The sequence below is a fragment of the Mustela lutreola genome, chromosome 14 (genome assembly GCF_030435805.1).
Source record: "Mustela lutreola isolate mMusLut2 chromosome 14, mMusLut2.pri, whole genome shotgun sequence".
NCBI classification, from domain to species: domain Eukaryota; kingdom Metazoa; phylum Chordata; class Mammalia; order Carnivora; family Mustelidae; genus Mustela; species Mustela lutreola.
The window spans coordinates 41762476-41787489 of record NC_081303.1 but is presented as its reverse complement, the minus strand read 5'-3'; the positions used below and the strand labels follow the sequence as shown (position 1 = coordinate 41787489).

The window sequence follows — 25014 nt, the reverse complement described above, 5'->3', positions numbered from 1 at the left end:
GAGGAAGCAGGCTCCCCGCCGAGCAGAGAGCCCGATGCGGGACTCGATCCCAGGACCCTGAGATCATGACCCGAGCCGAAGGCAGCGGCTTAACCCACTGAGCCACCCAGGCGCCCGGTTTTTCTATTTTTAATATACTTTCCCCCTCTTTGGGATGTTCAGGGAATCCTGTTATCTATTTTGGTCTCCAGCCTTGATGCTGTAAAATTCTTTCTTTTTTTTTAACTTTACAAAGCATCTCTATTTCTGTCTTCTTAAGACATCGTTGTTTATCTCTCAGAGAGGTTAAAAGACTGTTTAAGTCCACCCAGCCAGTCCATCCGAGTGTCGGCACTAAAGCCAGTCTTCCCTACCCAGGTGTCACGTCTGTCCTCTCCCGGGCGAGTGGAAATTTCTCCTGTTTTTGAAAAGCTTGTTTAGAAGGCCCTCTTCTAAGCTCTCCAGGTCAACTACTCCCAGAGCCTGAGGTTGCCGATAAAATTCCTTCTTATTTCCGACTACCCAGCCCCTCGCACTGCTGCATTTCAGTGCTGTCTCAGCCTCTGTCCTCCGCAGGGAAGGAGACCGAGCTGTTCATCCTGAAAAAACAGTGCCCCCCACTGCCCCTCAGACGCGTCCTCTCCAGAAACGAGAATTCCTGAGCGTGAGCTGTTGAAACCTGTTAGAAAAGTGAAATACGGGAACCCTGTCAGGACTGGGGTTCTCCCGTGTGGCATTCAGGGGCCTGAACGGCCCTGGGGAGAAGGATGAATATTCCTCCCGCTCCAACAGCCTGCTTTGGGACAAGGGGATGGCGTCACCACCGTTCCAGTGAGCAAGTGGCCAGGTCTGGCCGGAATTGCTTCCACTTCAGCTTCTCTCCAGGTGAAGCATGGGAGGAACCGACCTCCTTGCTGAGGGGGGCTGGCTCCCTGAGTCCGGCCTGAGCCACCTGGGCAAGAGTTCTGGGCTTCAAACATGTGGGGAGAAGCAAAGGGAGACGAGTCGACGGTCACCCTCATTCCAGCCACTGCGGGGGCCCCGCGGCGGTTTAAGGATGCAGGAAGTCCATGCCTGTCCTGCCCGAAGTCCAGTCACTCTCCTGTCCCGTCTCCTCTGCTCCTTCCCCTCTGACCCCCAGGTCTGAAAGCTTTTCTGTATTCTAAGGAAGCTGCCAGAAGGGCAAGGTGGGGCTCCTGTGGGAGCTTCCACACTCCCGAGCAGAGAGGATGGGAGAGTAGAGCTTGTCCCAGTCTCTGAGGGCACTGCCTCTGATTTCCAGGCACAGGGACAGTGGCAGAGGCGGCAGCGGCGGGAGGAGGCAGTGAGCTGTCTGGCCGAGAAATCTGCTCTCTAGTTGGACAGACTGTCCAGCAATCTTCTCAGACAAGTCCAGACAGAACTCTGAAAAAGAGTGGAAACACTCAAACTAAGGATGGAGAATTTGCTCCAAGGCAGCTTAGGAGAGCCGTGTCTCCTTCAACTCCCCCCTCCCGCATGCCCCCTGCCCCCAGATCTGGCTGGAATGGGGTAGAATTAGAACAGGCGCAGTTTTGGAAAATCCGCAGTTTTGCTCTGTATCTTTAGAATCGCTCCTCCTCGAGGCCTTGACAGCCACCATGGAGCCAGAGGGAAGCCCCACCTGACCACCCTCCTCGAACCAGGCTCCACTGGGGTGTTCTGGGGTGACTCACGAGGCCCCAGGCTTCCTTGGAAAGAGGAAGGCAACAGCGGCATGAGGCCCGGGCCGACCTCAGCGACTCCGACACAGCCCTTCCGGCCCCACGCGCGCACCAGCAAAGCCTCCCGACAGACAGGGCTTTGGGCTTTCGGTTTGAAAACCAGAGGTTATTTTTAGTGACGTCCTGGGGCCGGTAGCAGGACGTGAATTCCTCAAGAGGAGCTGTGGAAAGGAAATAACAGAAGCCTCACATTCTCCAGCTGGAGCGGGAATGACAAGAGACCATTCTGGCCATGCCCCTGTCTCTGGGTAGGAAAGCTCCTCTGGCCACGCGGAGGCCAGAATGTCCCCTGAAGAGCTGTGAGGAAGGCCGTGGAAGTGTCCGCAGTCTGCACTTGGGGTTTGGTCTTTTAGAAAGTGTACCCTCAGACTCCCTGGCCCTGAGCTGAACATTACACTTCTGCCTTCGCCATAGCACACACGCTGCATACATGCTTAGCCCGTGGCTGGAGGAAGAAGGTCCTGGTAGCAGAGAGAGCACCAAAGCACACAGTGTGAGGTTAAGATCAACCATCTCACCCCCCTGCCCACTCTCCTCCTGAGGCACAATTTGAATAGTGAGTGACTTTTGTTAGGCACCATTTAGGGACAAGCTGGGCTCTGGGGCAAGTCAACTTCACCTCCGTTTCCGGCAGAACGGGGCAATGACTGAAGGTATCTCTCAGGTTGTCACAAAAGAGAATGAGATGATGTGGGGAACCTCTTTGCATGGCACCTGGGACACAGTGAGTGCTCAGCTTGGGCCCACTGTTACTATGATCACCGAAGCCTCCCCAGGAGACTGTGCTTCAGGAATCCTACCAGAGCTCCTGAGCTCCCTTTTTGCTCAGATTCTTCCTTTTCATGGGAATAAACATTGTGGGTAGACCGTGAGGCCCAGGTCTCCCTGACTCAGTGAAGGTGCTCAATCTGGGAAGCCTAAGTCAAGGGAAAGGGAACAGATCCAGAGTGATTTTCTCTATCATACTACTGCAACAGTCCCAACGTTGCCTCTCGGCAGTCTGCCTGAAGACTGGTGGAAGTGTGTTTCCTTTAGCTTCTAGAGTTTGTCATTGAGACTGTGGTCCTGGTAAGGCTGGTTGGGCCAGGATTTCTCACTAGACCACTATAGTGGCCTGCTTACCTCTTACTCCTTAATCAGCATCTACTCTGGGACCGATGGCTCCCGGGACCTTCTGCCCTTGTAGCAGCAGGTACTGGTACACAGGAGTCAAGAGGAGGCACGGTCTACAGTGCAGAGGTGGCAAGGGAGGCTCATGGTCCACTTTGGGAATGTGGCTCTCACAAGGACAACGGACTTAACAGCCAAGTTGAGAGCCTCCATCACTCTGTGCCAAGGTTGATATTACCATTCCAAAGCAGGGCCCAGCTGGCAAGGATCAGGTCTCCTATCTGAGTTCAGAGGAAAGTAGAACATTTGTGCCTCTGCTGAGAGGTGGTGTGCTCTAATGGTTAAATGCCTGAGCTCTGAACTTAGCTGCTTGGATTCAAACAGAGCTGACAGCTGTGTAAACTTGGTCAAGGTACTTAGCCATTCTGTGATGCTCTGTCCCCATCCATATAAAATGGGATTAGTAGTAGCATCTATCTCATAGGATTATGATGATGAAGTCAGTTAACACATATAACACACTTAGAATGATGTCCAGTCCATTTGAAACGTTCCAGAGACATTAGCCACTATTATTAATAATTTATTTGTCAATATTTCCAGCTCTTCATGGACTCCGCCATTCCACGATCTGTCTCAGAATGAATTTTCCAGCCTCGGTTTGGTAGAAGTCAGCAAACATGTGCCTAGGAACTTGGTATAACCAGCATTTCTTCCCGATACCAACTATCTAATGTCAACCTGGGAGTTTTCCCTTAATGACATGTCCTTTCTGTCATCTCTCTCTGTGGCTGTGTGTGAAGTCAGTCTGTCAGAGGCATTCTCAAGAGCCAAAACGTGCCTGTTCTTTCTTTTTCCCGTCCCCTGTCCCCATTCAGGACACGCTGCTCTAGGACATTCGCCCTCTCGGCCGAGCCTCTGAAGACGTTTCACTCAGAGCACTCCTGATACCAAGGAGAGGCCACCCCTGGCTCTCTGGGAAGCAAGTATTCCTAAATATTTTATTCGGAGGGCTTGATGACACCATCTCTCTGATCAGGATTCAGGAGGCAGGTGTTGGTGACAGCCTGTGGAAGTATCTAATACCTTCCAGATCAGCTGCTGTAGGTGTCGGTGGCAAAGCGGGGAGAAGTGACAATCAGGCACTCCCAGTTCAGCTCAGGGCAGGAGCCTCTCCTCCCTGCCTACCCGCTCTGATGCCTCTTCCCAGGAGATCTGGGTGACACGCCTCTGTGCTTTCACTCGGTCTCCGTTATTGCAAAAGGAGCCAATAGGAATCCGGGTACCATTTTTGCTAAACTGAGTTGAAGTTCATGATCATAGATCTCACACCCTTGGACCTTTCTGCAGCAACACCACCACCACCATCTCCATTCTATTGTCACTGTCCCCGCCTTCATCACCACCACTTGCACCATCATCACCAGCAACCTCTTGCCTATGACATTCTTCATGACAATAATGGCAAAAGGTGCCTGTTACTACCACAGCACTGACTCAGTGGCTCTCATGGCCAGGATCCTGAGGAGCCAGATGGTGACAGAGCGAAGGTAAGCGTGGCCGTGAGGCTGTGACGTTGAAGAGGGAGCTAGCTGCTGCTCTTGGGTTCCACTGTCACCTCCTTCCTCACCCACTGTGGGGGTGGGGGAAGGGCCGTCCTTTGTCCCAACACCCCTTTCTTATGAGTAGAGCCTATAAAGCAGGAATCCGGGCCAACGCTAAAGGAGATTATACGATCACTCCAACTCACTTCTTTTCTCTTTTCTTTCTCCCTCCCTTCTCTCTCCCTTCCTTCTTTCCTCCCTTTCTTCCCACCTCCCTTCCTTCCTATAAAGAAACCACAGACCATGGAAAGAAAAAAACCAATTGTCCAACGTGACCCAGAGTGAGTCAGAGAGAGACAGGCTAGACCTTTTGATAGAAAGTCCCATGCTTCCTCGGTAGGTGAAAGAGTCCCGGAAGTCAGTTGTGTTCTGCCTCAAGACTGCCCCGTTTGGGGTAAGAAGGTGCCTTTGATGGTGGCAGCCCCCGGATGGGCAGAAGGGAGCCCACCACTCGGCCTGGGCAGGGAGTGACTATGCAGGGCAGACTCAAGGAGGTGAGGGATTCGGGGCCGAGGGGGATGGGATGAAAGAGCCAGTCAGTGGCTCCTGTCTATGTCCCGAGAATGACCTCCTCTGACCTCCTCTAAGCCACACCCATTGCCACATGCGGGAATGGCACCCACGTTTTGACTCGGGGGCTATGCTGTCCCAAGCCACATCCTTCTGGGGTACAGACAACCTCACAGACAGGTCAGAGGCAGTCTAAGTGACAGGAGGCCTCTTCTTCCCAAAGAGTTAGAACTGCAGCAGGAAAGACGAACGTTAGATATTAAGGGGGACATCCTGTCTAGAGAGGATTCCTGGGCTTCCTGCCAAGGAGACTATGGGCTCTTCTAACAGGGAATTTTCCCAGCAGCTGTCTAGGAAGACGTGTACCCCGAGGCAAGGGATTGGTCCCAGTGACCTCAGAAGTCTCCTCTGGGTTTAAGATTTCTATGAACTAAAGTCTATGAGGATGAAATGTCTGCATGTGCGATTCTGGGGGCCTGGCTGGTCCCCTGTGGGCGGCACGATCCTGAAGGACCTGTCATCATGTCCTCTGTGCAGTCGTACATGCACACGTGCCGAGCGTCACTCTGTCGAACACGGACCGCGGAGGTAGTCCAGGCACGCTGGGTAGCACAAGGTGAGCGCCAGGGCGAACGCAAAGGCCCCGGGTAATGCCGACAGCCGAAAGGCCTCAATTAGAGTGAAAGGAGTTATCTGGCATTTAAATAATTATTAGATTGAAGGAATAATCATGGGTTTGAGCTGATTTTTTCCCCACTGTCACCCTGATGGCGTCTATAATATTATTATTCAAATGCCCATGATTCTCATTGAGGAGAGACCAGGATGGAGAGGATAGAGTGGGGGAGGGGCGGCGAGCACGGAGGGGCTGGGGGGAGGCTCATTTAATCTCCATGTGACAGGGCTGCAGGAGGGACGATTAGTCTTTTTCTTATTTCAGCTGTCACTCATGCACAGACACCGAAGATTGTTATTAGCGTATTTTATGCACGCGATTTAAAGGGAAAGGGGGGGACTGTGGGGAGAGGGAGAATTTCCTACAGAAAATAAAGGGACCAAAGGAACAATTTAGATGTCACTGCTGTACCAGCTGCGTTTGCTTCATTAATCGAATGTCATTTTTCCCCCCGACTCTGTGCTGTTATGTGACGCTAAGTGACTACATCTGGCCCCAGAGCGAGGGGAAGAAGGTGAGGGGAGCCCGAGGGGGAAAACGGGCCTCTTGGCATCCATCCCTGAGGAGGTGGCATGGAGGATGCTGGCTGATATGGTGGCCCTACGGTGTGTGTTGAGACAACATCTGGTGACACCTTCTCTTACCGTGAGATGTGAGAAAACACACCCACCCGGATGTGCCTGGGATTCCCGTCACAGGTGGGTGAGCAGAGCCCGTGGCCAAGCACTGGGGAGTAAGAGAAGGGAACGTTGTTGGGGGCCCTAGGGGTTCCAATCGGCAGTGAAAGAGAAGCCCATGTTCCGGGCGGCGAGGCAGTGAGGGTCTGGGTGACCAGAGCTGTGTGTGGTTCTCTGCTCTGGATCCCACATGATGACATGACAGCCAAGGACTCGACCTCTCAGACGGCACAGTGGGCAGAGGCAGAGTGACGGGGCAAAATGCAGAGGTTGGGTCCTGGCAAGAAAGGCAGAAAGGCAGGTATTCGGAGTTCCATCATGACCCCTCACACACCAATTTGGGGCGAAGTCCTAACCCCAGGGCCTCAGAATGAGACTGTATTTGAAGACGGTGACTTTACAGAGGTTAATTACATTAAAATGTGTTCATTAGGTTGGGCCCTAATCCCAATGACTGGTGTCCTGACAGAAAGGGGAAATTTGGACAGGCACAGAGGGAAGATCAAGCGGAGAGACACAGAGAGAGAGAAGATAGCCATCGAGAGGCCAAGGAGAAAGGTCTGGAACAGACCTTCCCCTCGTGGCCCTTGGAAGGAGCCAGCTTTCCAGACACCTCGACTCGCAGCCTCCAGGGCTGGGAAGTCAGCCCGCTGGTGGCACTTGGTTAGAGCAGCCCTAGGGAGCTAACACAGCAGGGGCACGAAGAACATACTCCCCCATCTCCCATCGTGGTTCGGGGGGTTGTTCTTTTAAAGGAATTGGGCGTGTAGGCAGGCCCGTGCAGGCACGCGTGTCTGCATACGCCAACCCGGGGCCCAAGCCGTAGACATGTCAATCTCCATGTCTCCGTGGGAACTGACGGCAGCAAACATCCTCTTTCACCTGTGCCCAACTGAGGCCTAGAGACCTGTGGCGCTGCCTGTCACTGCTTTATCCCCGGGGGATCAGAGATGGCATTTGCTGCCTCTCGATCATGGAGCTCTTCCTGCGAGTGGCTCCTGTCCTCTCTGCTGCACCTGCCTGGAGGAGTAGGGGAGTCACCTACAGGCCCCTAGAACCCGATGGGAAATTCTGTGCTTCCCTCCAGCTGACACCAGCTCCTCTCCCAGCTCTGTTATGGGACCACTGCCTTTTTTACCCCAGGTGACGGGTTTTCTGTTGCTTCCCTCAACCCGCCCCCACCAACTCTGCTCTCCCAGTGGGCTCCGATGGGGCCCTGGAAACCACACCAGCTCTCCCAGGGCCTTAGCAAAACATGCGGTGTTTGTCCTCTCCCCTCTCAGGCCATAAAAGCTTGGAGTTGTCTCCCTGAATTATGAAGGGTTCCAAAGACACGCACACACACACTCGAGGGGCAGCGGAGGGGAGGGGTCTCGGCTCCTTTCTGGGGCAGTGCCTGGGCTAGCTTCACAAAGTCAAAACAAGATTCATTACCCTGGGGCCAGGAGCAGGGAGATACACCGCCTGACCCTGCAGACCTGCCCCATATGTCATGGGCCTGTCAGAAATCTCCCAGAATTCCCTTTATTATCTAAAGGTCGCCCCCCGGGCAGCGCTGAGAGAGTCCATGGTCTAAACTAAACTCCAAGAGCAATCAATTTCAAGCAGCTGCCCGCCCCGCCCCCCTTCCCACTCTCCCTTCTGCAGGCTTTGCCCTCTTCAACCCCCTCTGGGGGATGGCCAAGGAGGAGCAAGCCTTGCCATGGCTACCTCACCCTTGGGGCAGAAAGCATTGCGGCGAAAGTTAGCGGGACTCTGAGCATCAGGCCCTGGGAGCAAGCCTGCCCTGGGCACTGCGTGGGGCCTTGAAAGGTCACTTGGCTTCTCCTGGGACTCTGAGCTGGCCCCTGCTTCAACCATCTGAGAAGTGGGGGCACTGTTCTGGCATTTTAGGATGAAAGAACAGAAAAAGAAATTCTCAGGCTCCTTCCAAAGGCAGGCTGGGCATCATCAACGTGGGGATATGGCTTTGCTAAACTGAGTTGGATTCGTGCTAAGATAAGAGCCTTCGTACCCCGAGGGCCACGAGTAGCGTAAGTTAGCCACTGCCACTGCCATTTGTTTCCTATAGCAAAAAATAATGAAGAGGAGCTGCCATTCTTCTACTATTTATTAACTAATTGCTGAGTGGCCCACTGTGCTAGATCCGTCGCACATGCAGTGGAGAATCCTGTGCTTACCCTGCAACGTGAGTGTTCTCCTCTCCATTTCACAGATGAAAAACCCGAATCTCGGCAAGACTGAATTGCTAGACCAGGGTCATTCCGCTAGGAAGCGGGACCTCCTGACGGCCATGCTTTCTCTGCTAGTCCACTCTACCTACATATACGGATGTTATTTTTCAAGCAAACCCTCTCATCACTGGTCTGGGAAAACTCAGCAGAATGTTAAGGAAGACCTGGCAAGTGCTTGATTTCAAAGGTCAAAACGTGAGCCTCCCATTTTACTTTGGTACTGAAGCCGGGCCGGGGGGTGGCGGGAGGGTGTGGGTCAGGATGATTGTTACAAGGTGGATTCTGGGGCTGTTCTGTGGCAAGAGGTCTGCTGGTTTGCAGTCACTTTTCAGAGATTTTCCAGATGACCTTTCCAAGGAGCCCAGAGACGTTTCTCCTGCCTTCTCACCCCATCCTTACTGTACACGGGAGAGCCATGGGGCTCTGGGGTTGAAATGGGGCAGGAGAGCAGGACACAGGGTAGAAAGTACCCTACTAAATTGTTAAATAAATTACGGTTACCACACAATGGCATATTATGCTGCCATTAACTGTAATGTTTTCAGAGAATAATGACACAGCTCCAATTCACAGCAGTGGGAGGGAAAGCAAGAGAAAGGGAGAGGAAGAAAGAACCCAAACAAAACACCAGGCATTCCTCTCCGCTCTCCGCCAGTGGCCTGGCCCAAAACCCCACTCACTTTCCCGGCAAGCTGCCCAGTCTTGCGTCTCTTGAAGGAAAACTGCAATGGCCTTGGCCATTCCGTGGCACATCCTCCTTCTCTTGGGGACCCTCCTGCCTCTCTGCTACCCCATGGCTCCCAGAGCCGGCCACTGACCGCCTACGTGCTCCAGGGATAAGGAGCACTCCCCAGCACTGCAGCTACGTCCTCACGGCAGGGAAAGGAGCCACTGGGGCCAGCTCAATGTGCGTTTCTTAGACCTCGTCCTTTTCCAGAAGTCAGGCTTCCCAAAGTTCAAGAGTGGGTCTCCTTACCAGCAAGCCTAGTGTCATCTCCCTGAGACATGTAAGACTGGCCCAGACTCTCCTCGAAGACTGACCTCAGTGAAAGCCACTGGCAGCGAAGATTTGGCCGCAGATACCCTACCTGGTGTGCCTCGTCCTGCATCACTTCCTGTGCTTCAAACTCCTTGTCTATTTGCCAGGCTCGTGGCTGGAGTGTGATATCCACCTATGGCAACTCCTTCTGCTGCCCAGATAGACTCAAGGCGGACTGCCAAGTCCCCAAGTTCAAGTTCTTCCCAAGCTGGCTCTTCTTTTTACAGCTTCCCCTCCCCCTCTCCCAGAGTGACTCCTCTCCCAAAGAACCGGTTCACGTGCTGAGTCCCCAGGACATCTTGCAGAGTTTCACCGCCCTAGCCGCTCTCCCTGGAACACCTGTACCCACAGTCTTCTTGGCCTATCCAAGCCCTGTGCATCCTTCAAAGCTTTGGGAAGCCTTGAGGTCCTCCCCACCCCTCATCGCTTCTCTTTCCTCCAAAGTCAGCCAGAAAGCATTGTTTTTAGCACACGCTGCATTGCTGTTGTTGGCTCTCTTGTTATAGGATTGTGTCCTACTCTCCATCGAATTAGAGGCTCTTAGGTAAGAGTTCAGGAATAATCCCTGGCTCTTCGGCATCCCGTGATGGGCAGCATGATGCCTCTTCCTCAGTTCTGTGCTCGGTCTGAGTCATGACAAGCAGGGGACAGGGGACATGGGGATGCCCTTGTGCTTTCCTCAGCGACTAGTCTGCCCTGCATCATGGCATGAACCAATACGCTTGGCTCCATGATTTGCCATAACTGATGGAGGTAATGAAGAAGGGGGTGAACAGTTTGGGAAGGGCCCTGAATGTTGGTCATCTTGAACCCGCTGGGGAAAAAGCCAATGTCACTGGGAGGTGGATGAAATGGGGCAGAAGGATGAAGAATGGCGGGGGAGGCCCCAGCTCTGTCGGTGAAGGACGTGGAACACAGATGGACCTCGTGCAGGAGAGCTCCAAAGAGCTCTCTTTGGCAAGAGAGCTCCGAAGACCCAAACTGCCCAAGTTCACAGGTCACACAGAATGCATATGGTAAGTGGCCAACTGACAGCAAGAATGATCAGGAGCAGATGGGGTGGGGTGAGAATCTCCCTGGAAGGTTCCGGAACAGGGCTCTTCCAGAAGGGGGTCAAACTCATGGTGGTGCATGTGTGGCCAGGCAGCAGACACTGTGGGCTTTGGGGACAGACCTGGGCTCAGGTCTTGCTCAACCACGTCCTAGTTCAGTGATCTTGAACCTGTTATTTAACCATTCTGGCCCCGATCTCCACAGCTGTGGAAGGACACCTCTCAGGGCTGTGGTGAGAATCAATGAGACAATGGATGTGCAAAGTATTCCACAAACTCCACCACTTTGAATAAACACCCGTGACCCTTGTTTCTGTTTTTGGAGAAACACTGCACAAGGACATCATCCCCTTGACAGCAGCCAGCTGCCCTGTGTGTGCTGGTGACAAAGGCTGGAGGCTCTGTGTCAGCCAGGTGATGCAAGATTCTTAGGACGGGGAAACCTCTGAGGTCCTGGCCTCTCAGGAGGAACTGGGTGCCACTGACCCTTGTCACTTTTCTCCCCAGTCTCTGAGCCCCACGCTTTCTTCCTCTCATCCTGAGGGTGATTTAAGGGCCATTTCTGCTGCTCTTGGTGATCCATCCAGGTGCCGTTGGCAGGAAAGCAGGAGGGAAGGAGGAAAGCGGAAAGCTGGCCCTTGGGAGAGGAGGAGCAGGAGCCCGTGCCGAGGACATTCCCTGGGCTGGAGCTCCGCATTCTCTAGACTCTTCCCATACCGGGTCTGGCCACCATGAGGGGTAAAGTCCCCCCCCCCCCCCGCCTCTCTTCTTCTCCAGTGCTCTTCTGAACTGACAACCAGCCTCCGAATAAAAAGTTGTAACTTCTTTTTCTGAGGAAGCTTCTTAAGCAGGCTGTGCCCCACCCTGTGCCTTCCCACCTTCTGTTTCTATTCTTCTCTCTTTGTCTGAGACTCTGAGCTCCTGCAGAAAAGATCCTGAGCTGCCAGGCAGCCTCTCTTAAGTAACAGGCATGTTCACACCCCTGCACACGGAGCAGGAGGAGTGCTCTGGAGCTGGATAAAAGGGACACGTGTGGACCAGGAGAGTTGCCATTCTGGAAAGAGATCTGTCCACTGAAGGGGCTTGTCGGTGCCCAGATGCACAAGCACGTGGTCTGCAGGACCCTTACCACCTGGAGTGGCATCAGCCCCTCGGGGAGACCCGTGTAGTCCCATCAGCTTGCAATGTCTAGGACCCCAGCCCTCCTGGGAGGGAAAGTGAAAGACACAGTTATCAGAGAGGCTGACACAGGGGGAGAAGAATGTGCTGGAGGGAAAGCTGGTGGGGGGTGGGCGGGTGGGGGTGATGCAGGCTGGTGCAGCAGGAGAGGGAAGTTGAGGGGTGGTGGGAGGGTGTGGGGCCTGGGGCGGGAGATGAAAAGAACTCCCTGAGTGAGAATCTGGCCTGGATGATGAATGGGGTGTGAGAGAAGAGCCTGGAAAAGGGTAAACAGCCAGGAGGGAAGCAGGAGGGAGGGAGGGGTGGGGAGAAAGAATGTTGGGGTCAAAGAGCAGAGAATGCTCTCTCGGAGTGATTGGTTCAAGATCCAACATGTTGCACGGCGGCATTGGTGCACATATGCACAGAGACGGACTCCGCCACAGCCTCCCCTCCCATGGCCCCGCCAAGGTGTGAGCGAGTCAGCTTCTCTGCCAGACCCATTCTATGCCCTCTGCGAAACCTTTCTTCTGCTGTTTTGTTCTTAGAACCCAGGAACCATCCCCACCCCCCGCCCTGTAATAGAAACTGCCATTGGCACAGTGATACTAGAGCTCACTAAGAATGTCCCATATGCTATGTCATTGGCATACTCCTCCCACAGCCTGTGCGGGAGAGCTGACGCAGGTGAGAAGGCAGGTATACCTGAGATGGAATGTTCTAGCAAAGGTACCAAGTGTGGAAGTGAGACTTGGGGCTCACGTTAGCCCTGCTGCTCTGCTCCCTGGAGTTGGAGGTGTGACCCCTCTGAGATCTCCAAGGTGAGACTACTTGCTTCAAGGATCACTCACTGCCTCCAGCTGGGCAAGACTCCAGTCATACTCAGGAATGCCCTTTGGAATGGGGGTGGGGTATCAGGAGCTCAACTCAGAGTTGAGTTCTTGCAGACTCCCATGAAAGAGGGAAAGGTCTGGAGCTTCTGGCCATCCACAGAAAACCATTCAGCTCCCATCCCGCCCTGGCTGGTGGGAAGGAGAAGGGCTGGAGGCGGCCCCCAGAGCTAGCACCGGTAGTGGCCGATGGAGAGTCCAGAAGCAGGGCTCTGTAAGGACAGAGGCTGGGATACCGAAGCCCCCAGGGCCCTCTAACTGCTCTTACCTGTGGGGCAGAGAATCAGCTGCCACCTCTCCCCCTCTGAAGACTTACCCGCTTCTCCCAGTCTCTGCAACCAGCCCCCACCTGCCACGGGATGTGTGTCCCACCCACCTTCCCTTAGCTCTCTCCCCTGGTCCTGCTGCTCTTCAATTCACAGCCCTGGCAGATCACTGATTAATTCGGGGCTGTTTAATAACCCTTCCATTTCGATGAAACAAGCTGTCTTGTTTTCTTTATTTTTAACACCGACTTTCGTTTCTTTGCTAAGCATCGTACTGTCATTTAAATTTCTCTGTCTCCAACCAAGCTGATAATAGACTGGAGTGAGCAGCTGCTTCCGTCCTGTTTATGACAATGATTAGAAGTTAGAGCTGTGCAAGCAGAGAGCTGACCAAGACTCCGTTCTGACGGGTCTGCCCCTGCTTGGAGACTCAGTGCTCACTTGAACGTGATGATGAGAATTCTGGCTCCAGGGGAGCCCAGGGCTTAGCCCAGCCTAGCCTTCCTGGCACCCTGCTCAGAGGGGAGTCATGGGGGCGGAGGGGGGAAGAACCAGCGCTGTTTACTGCGGAATTAAGTCCAGCAGCTGCGGGTCATTCTCACGAGCCCGGGCCAACGTGCCACTTCACTTCCAGCGGAGCCTTTTTCCTCGGCTGTATTTACCAAGCAGCAAACAGGGACTCCAGGTTATGGGACCCAGAAGTGGTGGGGATCTCAGCCATCACCTATCGTACCTTTCTGCTCCAGAGAGGAATCCCTTCTTCAGGCCCGGTAGTCACCTTCCAACCTCTGTTTAAATTCCCCCAAGGCACCAGGGCTCATTCCCTCCCTGGAGGGCCCCTTCTGGGTCAGGTTAGTCCCTCTCTCTTCCGGCCCGCTGCAGTACTTACACTGAACTTGTGTGAGCATCCTTCACGTGCATCCCCTGACTCCCTTGACATATTGCAAGCCTGTCATGAGCTGGACGGGGACATGCCTTCCTCCCAGAACACTTGGCGCATGGTACATATTCGATAAATGCATGCTCAATCAAATTAAATCATGTTGCACCAACCTCAATCTCTGCAAATAATGCACCTTTCTTCTACCTGGGCCGGGCTCCTGGAGAAGTGTCTGTCTTTCTCTACCTGGGCAAGTGTCCTGCCTCTTCCTGTCCTGAGGCTGTAAATGGTGGGCTTCCCAGGGGCCAGGACCCTGCTTTTCCCTCCAGGCCCTGAGGGACTCCACAGCTGGTGGAAGGCTCAGCCAAGAAAGCTGCGGGCATGCGGAGGGAGCCAATCAGGTGGCCTGGACCAGGTCCTCTGGATCCCAGTTCCCCTGCTCACCCCCTCCGCGTTGGCCCTGTGAGAAAGCTCACAGGTGCCAGGTGCACAAACTCTGGCTGGCCTGCCGCTCCCCGGCAGCCTCCCAGCCAGCCCCGTCTGCAGGCAGCTGCTCTGGCCATTGTCTCACCCTCTTCAAGTGCTGAATGCTGAGTCTATAGAGACCGAGACACAAACAGTGCCCACAGTGCCTCCAGGGGAGGGAGGGGCGGCCTGGCCTTGCCAGAGCCATTGACTGTGCAAATAGCAAGGCTCCTGGTGGATGGAGGAAAGCTGCTTGGAGCAATTGAAAAGAGGGGGGCTTTTCTACACCACGCTGAGCAGCTCCACAGAGAGGCAGTCTGGGTGCCCTAGTGCCCGCGGACTGGCAGAGAGCGGGAGACTTCGATTCTCAGGGAGTACTGCTTCACCCTGAGGTGCCTGCTGGCTCAAACCCGAGGGAGGGAGAGAGAGTGGTGCCTGGGTGGCTCAGTCGGTTCAGCGTCTGCCTTTGGCTCAGGTCGTGAACTCGGGGGTCCTGGGATCGGTGCTTCTGTGTGCTCATTCTCTCTCAATAAATAAAATCTTGAGAGAGAGATAGAGAGAGAGAGAGATGGGGGAGGTCACTGGGCAGAGCTGTGAACTGGGAGACTGGAAGGCCACTGGCTAAGGGCTGGAGAGTGCTGGGCTCGGCTGGGGCAGACACACATCCTTGCACTTGGAGGGCTCTGCATGGCCACTTGCTGTGTGGACCGTCTACGCACCTAGTTTGGACTCGGGTTTCACATCTATGCTAGGAGCCTGGGTAAAAGCTGCTATCAAATCCTCAGAGACCATTTCCAGGTATTCTACATTTAACACCCATTTCTTTTGTAATTCAAGTTGTTTTCTCAAAAGTGATTTAGGAAAAAAAAAAAATCAAGGCACCCCGTCACTCTCATTTTTCCACAGCTGGCTCTTGGACAGGGCTGTCAGTGCCCAGGACTCGCCCCTTCCAGAACAATTTTCTGGGGTTCTACGCTTCCCACAAGGGACAAGGCTCCTTGTGCCTCAGCTGGATGGGAGGGCAGGGGGCTTCTTGGGCCGAGAGATGACAGCTGATGCATCTCACCAGTCATCCTCCTGTTGTGTCCAGTGATCAGCGCTGGCCAAGGGTCTAACCCCGGAGGCCTAGGGTCCAGCCTGGGCTCTGGGACCCAGCTCCTGTCAATGCCCTTCATGCCAAGTCTGCCTCACAAGTACTCACGCTCTGAGAAGCGCTCTCTCTGTAGGAGAGACACAAGCCTTCCCGCAGGCAGGCAGCCAGAGGGGCCCATGAGATCTGCCCCTTTTGCCATGGGAGGTGGACTCCCAGAAATATGCCAGCTTACCGGTTCTAGAACAGTAGCAGTCATCCAGTCATCTCGACCCTTAAAGCCAAAGCCACCAAAACCCTAAGGGTAGCACGTTCAGAATTCAAATTCCAGCCACATTCGTTAAATTTACCCATGAGCCATGCATGTGGCCTCAGTGACAGGATCACTACTGCCTTTCCTCTCGGTTTCCTGAGGAAACCGAATCTCCACTGAGACTTTTACCTATTTTTCTATAGAAGAACCTTTAGCATACAGATTTCCTTCAAGTAGAATCTTATTTTCTCAGAAAGTTCCAAACAAATTCAGAGAGGGAGAGAGGGAGAGAGAGAGAGAGAGGAGGAAAATGTCCCTAGCCTGGCTTTATTCCTGCTCTAAATTTTAGAATAGTTTTGCACATTTGCAACAATTGTCATTTTTCCAAATCCCCTGTTTTCCTATGCCTGCTTCCAAAAACAAAGGGCAGTGAGGGTCCTTGAGTAGTTATGCAAAGCTTTCATTTCCACTGTACAGATGGACAAACTGATTACAGGATAAGGAGCAGGAGCCACCTCTCTTAGCGAGGGCTCCCTCTTGCCCCGCTCCTGTGATCAGAAAGCAAATGGTGGATGAGCCCCAGTGGGCAAGTGAGAAATCTTTTAGGAAGAGGAAGAGTGACAAGTGTGACGGAAGGCCCTTTGTTCCTGGGCATTAGGACCTTTTTCTGATACCAGACTCTTCCTGGCCATCTGTTTCAACACCCTTCTCGGGGGTTCCAAACCTCCTACACAAGGGTGCCAGGTGTGGCTTCCCAGCACCACAGGTAATTCACATCATTCCCCGCAAGTGTCTCACAGCTAGGTCCTCTGGTGCAGGAAGCTGAAGGCCTCCACACCCTGATGGTGGGGGAGGGGGGGTGTCCCTCAGAATGGGGTGTTGGACTTGAACTGTATTCATTTCTGGATAAAACTCAGAGGAGTATTTGCCTAAGAGAAACCCCAGTGTTATGGGTTTTCATTCTGCAGAATGTCAAAGGACTTGGCAGGAAGGCATAGGGTGCGCGGGCCAGTCTGACCTCCTCTCTCTGGGAACGCACCACCAACGGCCAGCATGGCGCGTGTGGAGAGCAGGTAGAGCTTGCTGGCCCAAGAGAGGGCTCTTTTGTCTGGGGACAGGGAGGGAGTGGTCTTCCCATCTGGCCTTGACCAAGGCTCCTGCTGAGGACAGTGGAGAAAGTAAGTTCTTCTCCCTCAGGTATCGGGGGGTAGTTCTGAGAAGCTGAGGAATGGGACAAAAAAAAAAAAAAAAAGTGTAAGCCTGGGGAGCAGTCACGGGAGGCCAGAGGTCAGAGGCCAACGTAATATTTACCCAGCCCAGCCGAGGCCTTTCGCTTTTATAAAGCAGGAAACCACTTCAAAGCAGCAACATCCCCTCTTGCCACTTCTGTCTGCTCTCTGGTCCCCCTGCCTTACAGGGAGCGCAGGGATTTTTTACCTCTTTCCTCTCCTCCTGAACTTCCCCCTCTCTCTCTTAATGGGGGGAGCCTCTGCTCTGCCTCCTGCTCAGAGAAGTTCCACAGTTTGTCCAGAGTTGTGGAGCAGTGATAAAGCCAGGGCTTCCCTGACATTCTGAGCCCGTCTTGTCCCTAGATTTCTCGTTGGAGCCAAGAGTGAGTGGCCGACCACTTTGGGACATGGGCAGGTGCTGGGTTAGCGCCTTCTCTGAAGCCCGCATTCTACGACCCGAGCTGAAAGCACAAAATGAGGACAGGAAGAGGCCCCAGACCCTAGAGAGACCCTAGAGCCCAGTGCTTCTGTGCATATGAGGGGAGGGATCATAACCTTCTTTCTTCATACACATACACACACGTATGTATCACATACACATACAGATCCACATATATTTACACATACATAAGCATAGATTAAAGACCTCTTGAAGCCCACGCACTCCCCCTTGTCCCATCTGTCCCAAGGCAGGGTCTGCCCACCCCAGATCTTATGTGGCCATTTTAAGCTGCAGGGAGAGTATGGCCTTCCACTATAGGATTGGATAGAGTTTTTCCATTGAGTTGAAATCTTCCTCATTTTAACCTCCTTTTTCATTCATCCTTCCTGCCTTCTTTCTGGACAGAAACCTAAAAAAGAGATTGGTCCCTTCTTCAAGGTAAGAAACAGGGCAAAGTTGGCTGGTGGACTTGGCTCGCCTGCCCAGACAAAGGGGTAGGGGTAAAATCCGATTTCTTTTTCTCTCGGGTCTGATCCACTTCATGGGTTCATTCAGGTAAGAGTGGGTGAGTTAAAAGGAGGATTCTGGACCCTGAAATGTGAACACAGATGAGTAATAACATTTCCTGATGAACCACGTGGGCATCTCGCAGCCAGGACCGGAAAGGGATACAATTTGCATAGAATGCAGAATGGAAAGCCCTCGGGAGTGTGGGCCATGGCACTCTTGCTCTCGGAAGTTGAGTAACAGAGAACAAGGACACGGGGGTCTGCTGAAAACCCCAGAGAACGAGGGGAATCGGGGGGTAGTTCTGAGAAGCTGAGGAATGGGACAATGTGAGACAGTCGTTCCTGACAGTCAGCTGAAGTTGTCAGGCATGTGAGTCTCTCTCCTGGAAATCTCCACCTTCCACTGACCAGAGCCAAAGTTTCCAGGAGCTTCTGTGCCTTCACCTTCCCGGTCCCCCTAGCTCACCGTTAACTCCATCCTGCCGTGTAATAAGGTTTCCTTGGAGGCTGCTTGGCTTAGGTAATACCCCCTTCCCTGAAGCTTACTATTTCTCGGAGGGAGCAGCTCTTACTTTTTCATCTTTGTTTTGGTGCGACTCCATCGCCAGCACCGTACAAGTAAGTGACTGAGTTCTAATTGTTTACATGAAAATGGATTCCAGTCTCTGCTTTTGGTGTCTTACTATTTGGTTCAATGCAAGGGCAGGACAGGTGGCGTACTGATCCATATACCAAGGGTAAAGTTGGGGGGGATGTCCTGGGGTCCTCCCTCTTCCCCTCTTCCACCCCCTGCAAACCCAAGCAAGCCACTAAGGAAGGGAGGGTGCTTAAAGGCAGGAGGAGAAAGCCTGGGGTGAGCCCCTTGACCGCGTAGACAAGCACTGGAGGCACTTTTGTCCTCTCTCTCTCTCTCTGTGTCTCTCTCAGCTTCAGAGAGAATGTTGTTGTGGGGGGCACGGAGGAAAGAGGTTCATTCATGGGCTGCTCACGCTGAGCCCCAGGATCCCTCCCCCCCTTCCTTCTCAAAGACAAGTTGAACTTTCCGAGGGCAACTCCACTGCCTTTTATCTCTCACACTGAAAGGAATTTTAGCCAAGGAAAAGCAGGATTAAATTTTCATAACATGACACATTGATCCTGTTTTTCTTTTTTCTTTTCTCTTTCCTCCCTTCCTTCCCTCCGCTTGACCCCAGGTAAACAGGAGCCGAAGGGAAGCGGAGATGCGGCATCAGAGGCTGGTATCAAGAGCTGAAAAGATGTGGGTCTCTGGCCCCCTGCCCGTCCCCAGACGTCCATCTTTTTCCAGACCCCTGTTAGACGGTTATTATCTCCTAAGATGAGAAAAGCCTCGGGACTCTATTCCCTCTCCAAACCGTCTTCTGCTGAAATGAAAGAGGGAGGGGGGGGATTATGATTCAGAGAAAGGCTCCCACAGAGAAGATGAAGATGAAGATGAAATCAGCGAGGCAACGTTGACATGTGTTTGGTTCCTGAAAACTGTTTCCAAAAGAGTCACCTCAGGAGCAGTTTTGCCACCTCACCTGGGAAGATCTTAAAAATCCACATTTAGGGAGCTGGAAGGGGGTGGGGGGGGGCATGATGTGAAGGCACCCTGGGCTTGGGCCAAGAACTTCCGCTGCTGATAAAGAAAGGGCAAGAGCCTCTTGGCGGGCAGGCCAGCGGACTGCACTGCCTGCTAACTCGAGAGGGCAGCCCCTTCCCCAGGGCCCACCCCCAGATGCACCCTGTCGGGGCCGGCTGGGGCACCCCCACTTAATGCCGCCGACGGCTTTCCCAGACGGCGGCCCGGAGGTCCCACTGGCAATAGGACCCTGCCAGTTTGCCAGTTGTAGTCTCTGGGTAGTGACAGCTGAGAGTTCCTAATATATCTATTTCTTTCTTCTCAAAAAAAAAAAAAAAAAAAAAAAAAAAAAAGCACAAAAACCACTGTTTAGGGCCAAGCCTGGTTTTCAAGAGCGCCCTCTAGTGGAGATAACCTGCTACTTCAGCTTCCCACTGCAGCCCAGATGGAGCCTCCTCTCGCCTGGGAAGACTGAGCAGAGCTCCCTTCTGCCTACTCTGTTCTTTCCCACTTCTTTCGGTGTTTGCTCTCAGCTCTTTGTGCCCCGCTTACACTGTCGGTCTCTCCGTCCTTATATTCCTTTGCCGTCACCCTGCTTCTCTGTGTGTCTGTGACTGTTTCTCCATCTGGACTCGAGCTTTCCACATGTGCCTTTGCTCCTGCACCTTGTTGGTCGGCCTGCTTGGTTCATCTGCTGGCTTTTTTTTTTTTTTTTTTAAACTTCTGAAGTTCCAGAAGCCAGGTCTGATGAACTGGAAATGCTCTGACATGACCTGGGATCAAAGGACCCACTCTCAGAGAGCCTATATGGGGACTTGCCAGCCGGATCACAGAAGCACTAGGACAATCCACTGTTCTGGAGAAGGGAACTTGGACAGAACTCTCCCTTCCTCTGTGCCCCAAGCAAACCTTGGGCCATCTGGGTTGATACATATGTTTGAAACATTGTTGAATCTGAGCTTGGGGTCTTGAGTGGAACCAGCCTGCTTCCCTCAATCAATTCTCCCCACCAGCCCCCCTGCTTCCTGGTCACTGAGAGGCATGCTGACATGAAGCATCGGGCAATGCATGGGTGAAGGGACAGCTGGCGGGGGCTGGGGGGAAGGGGGTGCCCCTGCCAGGGAAGAGCGGGGAGGGTGCGTGGGGGCCAGGACTGAGCCTCTGGCTGGAGCAAGGAGGAGATACAGAAGTGTTTTACTGAGCTGTCCGGAGTGGGGCTGGTTTGGGGGGGAACCCCCCCCCCCCCGCAGGGAACACCTGCTGGGCTTCTGGGTTTCTGAGACAGATCCTTTCCCCCCTAAGCAGGAGATCTGGCCAAGGCAGGGCAGGGGGTTAATGGTTAACCAACTGCAGGATCAGGGAACTTCTGCACTGCTCAGGCCTAAGCCCTCTCTCTCGGTTTAGCTCTCACCCGCCCCTCCTCCTCTTCCTTTACACTCTTGCCCGGTAGGGACCCTGCTCCCCAACAAAGAACTTTCTCGCCTCTATTTCTGCCCTCGAATTCCAGATGGAACAGTGTGGAGCTAGATAAAGAGGTTCCATATGCCCCAGTGCCAGGGAATGGGGGCCCGGAGAGCCGGAGTGCTAAGCCGAGGGGAAAAGAGGTGTCCCGTTCTTACCATCTATCCCTCCCAGGGCGCCTTGGGACCAGCCGTTTGACCCCAGCAAGAACTGCCTTTCTCTGTCTCCGCAGGGCTCACCTTTAGAAATGACCAAAAAAGAAGTGGACGCACACCCAGCCTTCATTTACTCTAATCAGGCATGAAATCTTTGTAACTAAGTGAAAAAACTGTTTCCCATAAGGGAATCGGTTCCATTCATCATTGTTGGAGCTGAGCATATGTGAAGGGGAGAAAGAGAATGTTCACATATAATGAATTGATAACAGACTGCCCCTGGGTGAGGGCGGTGGTGATGGGGGAGTGCAGAGGAGCAGTAGGGCGACAGCACCCCCAAGCCTGTTTCCACCAGTTTCCCTGCGGACAGTCCGGAATTATTTGTAGTTAACAGACTGTAACACAATGCTCTGGGCTCTTTACGATTGGGATGGGGGGTGGGGGTGGGGGTAGGGGCTTTGGCTTGGCTTGGAACGCCTTACCTCTCCATTTGCCATGATGGACAGAAGTATATCGGGCCCCAGTCTGTGTGCGTGTGTGGAGACAGCTGTGTGGCAATGCGGAGAGACAGCTGGGGGGTGGGGGGGTACTTTGCTGCTGGGGACAGGAACCGCCTCCCCCCACAACAAACGTTGTATCTTGGGGAGGCAGCTGTAGAAGAGGAGGCGGGTTAGAGACTATAAACCCCCAAACAGTGACAGCTCCAGCCACGTAAATATTCCATAGTACCTGAACAGGGTGGGGGGGCTTCCGCTGCTGCCAGCTGGCGCCTTGTATATTTAACTGTGGCCCTGGATCCCCTCCTGCTCCGGCGCCTTCTGGTATCACGCCCGGGAAATAGAGATTAACGGAATCATCAGAAGTATTCACAAATGGGAAAGGGGCCTAGTGGAGAAGGAGCTGTTCTTTGAGGGTTTTCTTTTCCACCACCTTTGAAGGATAAACTCCAGTGTACCTGATGGGGAACTCATCATACAATTACTACACCTGCAGCTTCTGATGGGCAAGCATGTGGGGGGAGGGAGGATGCTCCCCAGCTCTTTGGGGACAGGGATAGGTACTCAGGCCAGCTCTGAAAGGTGAGTCACCAACCTTGTAAGGGTATGGTTTCTTTGGGGGGGGGGTATGGACATCGTTTGCTCATGTGGACTTGGGTTGGAAGGACAACCAGCCCCTCTGCCCTGCTCCAGACTGTGGGGCATCCCGATCCTCCTGTCCTGCTAAAGAGAAGGGCCAGGAGGGGATTCTCCTGCCAGACTCATGACCCCTGGACAGAGGAGACCTTCTGGTACTTTTACTTTACCCCCCCGTATCCCCACTGCACATTGTTCCAAATGTCATTTCCATTTAACTGCTTTGCAAGCCAATTTGCCCCGTTTTAATGCAATTTGCTGAGGACAGTGAGGGAGCAAGAGAGGGCAGCCTGCATTGCCCTCCCTTTATCAGCGGGTCCCTGAGAGTGAAAGGCTCTTCCAGGTGACGCAGGAGGCAAGTTCTGGGATGAGGAAGGGTCGGCGAGAAAGGGGGAAATGCCAGGTGGAAAAGGAAAAGAAAAAACCACCTCACTAGGGTATCTTGACAGATTTGTCTCAGTTTTCTTGGTTCCCTACCCTCTCCTCTCAGTCCACATGCCCCCCACCCCCATTCCCACCCCCTAGGCCAAGGAGGAGAGATCACAGGTAATTAGTTCAAATGGTGCTGTGTGAGGAGAGGGGAAGTTAATGAATTCTCCTCTCTTGCTGGGAGGTCAGAAGGGAGAGGGCAGCTAGCAACGCCAGGAGCTTTCTGGGGTGACTGCACAAAAGTTGTGCATTTCATTTAGGAACAGTTGAATTCCTCCAGCCAGAGCTATCTCTTCCAGAGCTCTGTCACTCTGTTGAAGGCCCCAGAACTCAGAGCCTACCCAGAGGGAAGAATGAAGTTTCAAGGTCTGGGAAAGAAGCCCAACAAGACAGGAGCCCACTTCTGTGTTGAGGAGGGCACGGCTGAACTTGACTCCTACTCTTAAAACATCCAGCCTGGCCCAGATACCCATCTTAGTCGGAGGCTCACAAACCTTGTCCACCGTCCTTGTAAATAACAGGAAGAGAATGAATGGATCCCCACATTTTTGTGGGTTCCTCTGAGATGCTAGAGCCCTAAACCACTGCCACAAGCTACAGCTGGCAGCCCCCTTTCTCAAACTGGTCCTGTCCCTATGTCCCTTTCATAGACACTATTAGTATGTAACTGTCACCCTAGGCTCTTCCTTTCCTATGGGAGACCAGATCAGATTCCACTGCCGGGTTCATGGGGCTCTCATTCCTAGACTCTTAAGGGACCTAGAACTCCCAAGCCCTTTATCCACCTCACCCCCCCATAATCACTCAGAGTTGAGTCTAAGCAGGCAGCTCCTCCTAGGGCAAGGGTCATGCCAAACAGGTGGAAATTTGTCACGGACCTGGAATGTCAATTTCTAGTGACTCTCTGCTCATCCAGACCAGGATTAATATTTACAGAGACTACCTGTGGGATGGATTAAAAGAGCTAGAATGTTCTAAGATCCCTCCATCACTTGCGGGGTGGGGCAAGAAGGAACACATGGAGGGAAATATTTTCAAATGGTTTATTAGGAGCTTTTCGGACCCTGGGTAACCTCCTACTTCAGCCCCCAACTCTCTCGTGCTGCTCTAACCAAAGAACGGTGCTAATGGGTGCTCTACCACGAGGGAGCACAGAGAGGGTCATGGAGCACTTATCCCTTCTCAGTGCCTTGAAATCGCTCCCTGAGCCTCAGGGACCCCGCGCGGATGATGCATTTCCCTTCCATTCCCAAGTCCCCTGATCCGAAGGAACAAGCAGCGGCCGCCAGGGACTGTGGCACCAGAGTGAACGCCTCCGAATCCAGCGCTGGCCACAGTGGCCTCCGGCTCCCTCACTCTTGCAGGCGAGGCCCGCTTTGGGCGCCAGCTCTCGGGACAGCCCCGCCGCCTCCGTGCTCCCCAAAGCCGCAGAGTGCCAGCAGGTGCGCGGCGGGGACGCGCCGCGGAGCGCCCTCCCCTCCAGGAGCCGGCGGCCGGCCGGGAACCCCCGGACGGGAGGCGGCGGCTCCGAGTCCGCCAGCACCCGCGCGCACGCCGCGTTCTGGCCCGCGAAAGTGGCCGAGCCCGCGCGGGGAATCGAGCGCCGCAGCCGAGCCCCGGGGCCCGGAGCCGGAACCCCAACCAGGCGGGCGCGGTAGCAACGGCCGCGGCAGGGGCGCGCGCTCGGGGACAGGGCGGAGGGCGCCGGCTACTCGGAGCGCCGGCCCCAGGCGCCGCTTACCCAGCTCGGCGACGTCGGTCTGTCTTTCCGCTCCCGGATGGTCCGCCTCGGCCGCCGGCTGCCGAGGGCGGCGCGCTGCCCCTCTCGCTGCCCGCAGCTCGCAATCACGGGGACGACCAAATCCACATGGAGTCCAAATTCATTAAAATCCACGTCCAGCCGCCAGCCACTTATCTGTATTCCTGAAGTGGCCCCTCGGTCTCCGGTCCGCGCGCCCCTCAGTCCCCCGTCGCCCCGCAGCAGCCCCGCCGCGCGCTGTCGCCGGCTCGCGGGGGGAACCCGGAGGCGCCGAGGGGGCGTGTGGGGGTGGCTGGCGGTGTCTCTCCTGGGGAAGCAGCAGAGCCCCGGCTGTCTTAGGATTTTTCCAGCGCGACTTTCCGGGCTCCTCTGACATCAGCAAGCCCGGCGCTTCCTTCCCTTCTAGCTCCCCGGTTCGGTCACAGTCCCATTTCCTCCGGGAACCTGGCTTTCTAGATCTATTTCGGGGCTGGCTCGGCTTGCTCCTGCGCCCGCGCTCCCCGCCGCTCCCCAGCTCGCGGGGTCTGTCTCCCGAACGCTCGCCCTCAGGCTGACAAATTCCCAGCAACTGCGCTCGGCCACCCTCCCGCTCCAGTCTGGCGCGGACGCCGCTGCGCCCGGCAGCTCCGGCTCCCGCGGTGGTGGCGGCGGCGGCGGCGGCGGCGGCTGAGTCCTCAGCGCCGGCCTCCC

At 54.2% G+C, this 25014-nt stretch overlaps 1 protein-coding gene and 1 long non-coding RNA gene across 4 annotated transcripts in view; one reads left to right on the top strand and one right to left on the bottom strand.

Annotated features, from left to right (window-relative positions):
- Window positions 1–24959, bottom strand: part of PLXNA2 (plexin A2) — a 212660-nt gene extending 187701 nt beyond the window's left edge. Inside the window, exon 1 of the mRNA XM_059146058.1 lies at window positions 24307–24959. The gene's annotated coding sequence lies outside the window, so the exon portion shown is untranslated. The remainder of the gene's footprint in view (window positions 1–24306) is intronic.
- Window positions 1699–10933, top strand: LOC131814783 (uncharacterized). 3 transcript variants are annotated; one of them, XR_009347458.1, is made up of 4 exons: window positions 1699–4381; window positions 4667–5561; window positions 6102–6319; window positions 8514–10933. It is a non-coding gene; the product is annotated as an uncharacterized LOC131814783 (long non-coding RNA). The 3 variants fall into 3 exon arrangements; XR_009347459.1 differs by having other exon boundaries at window positions 1699–5561; window positions 8514–8727; window positions 9470–10933; XR_009347457.1 differs by having other exon boundaries at window positions 1699–5561.
- Window positions 24960–25014: the final 55 nt, after the last annotated feature.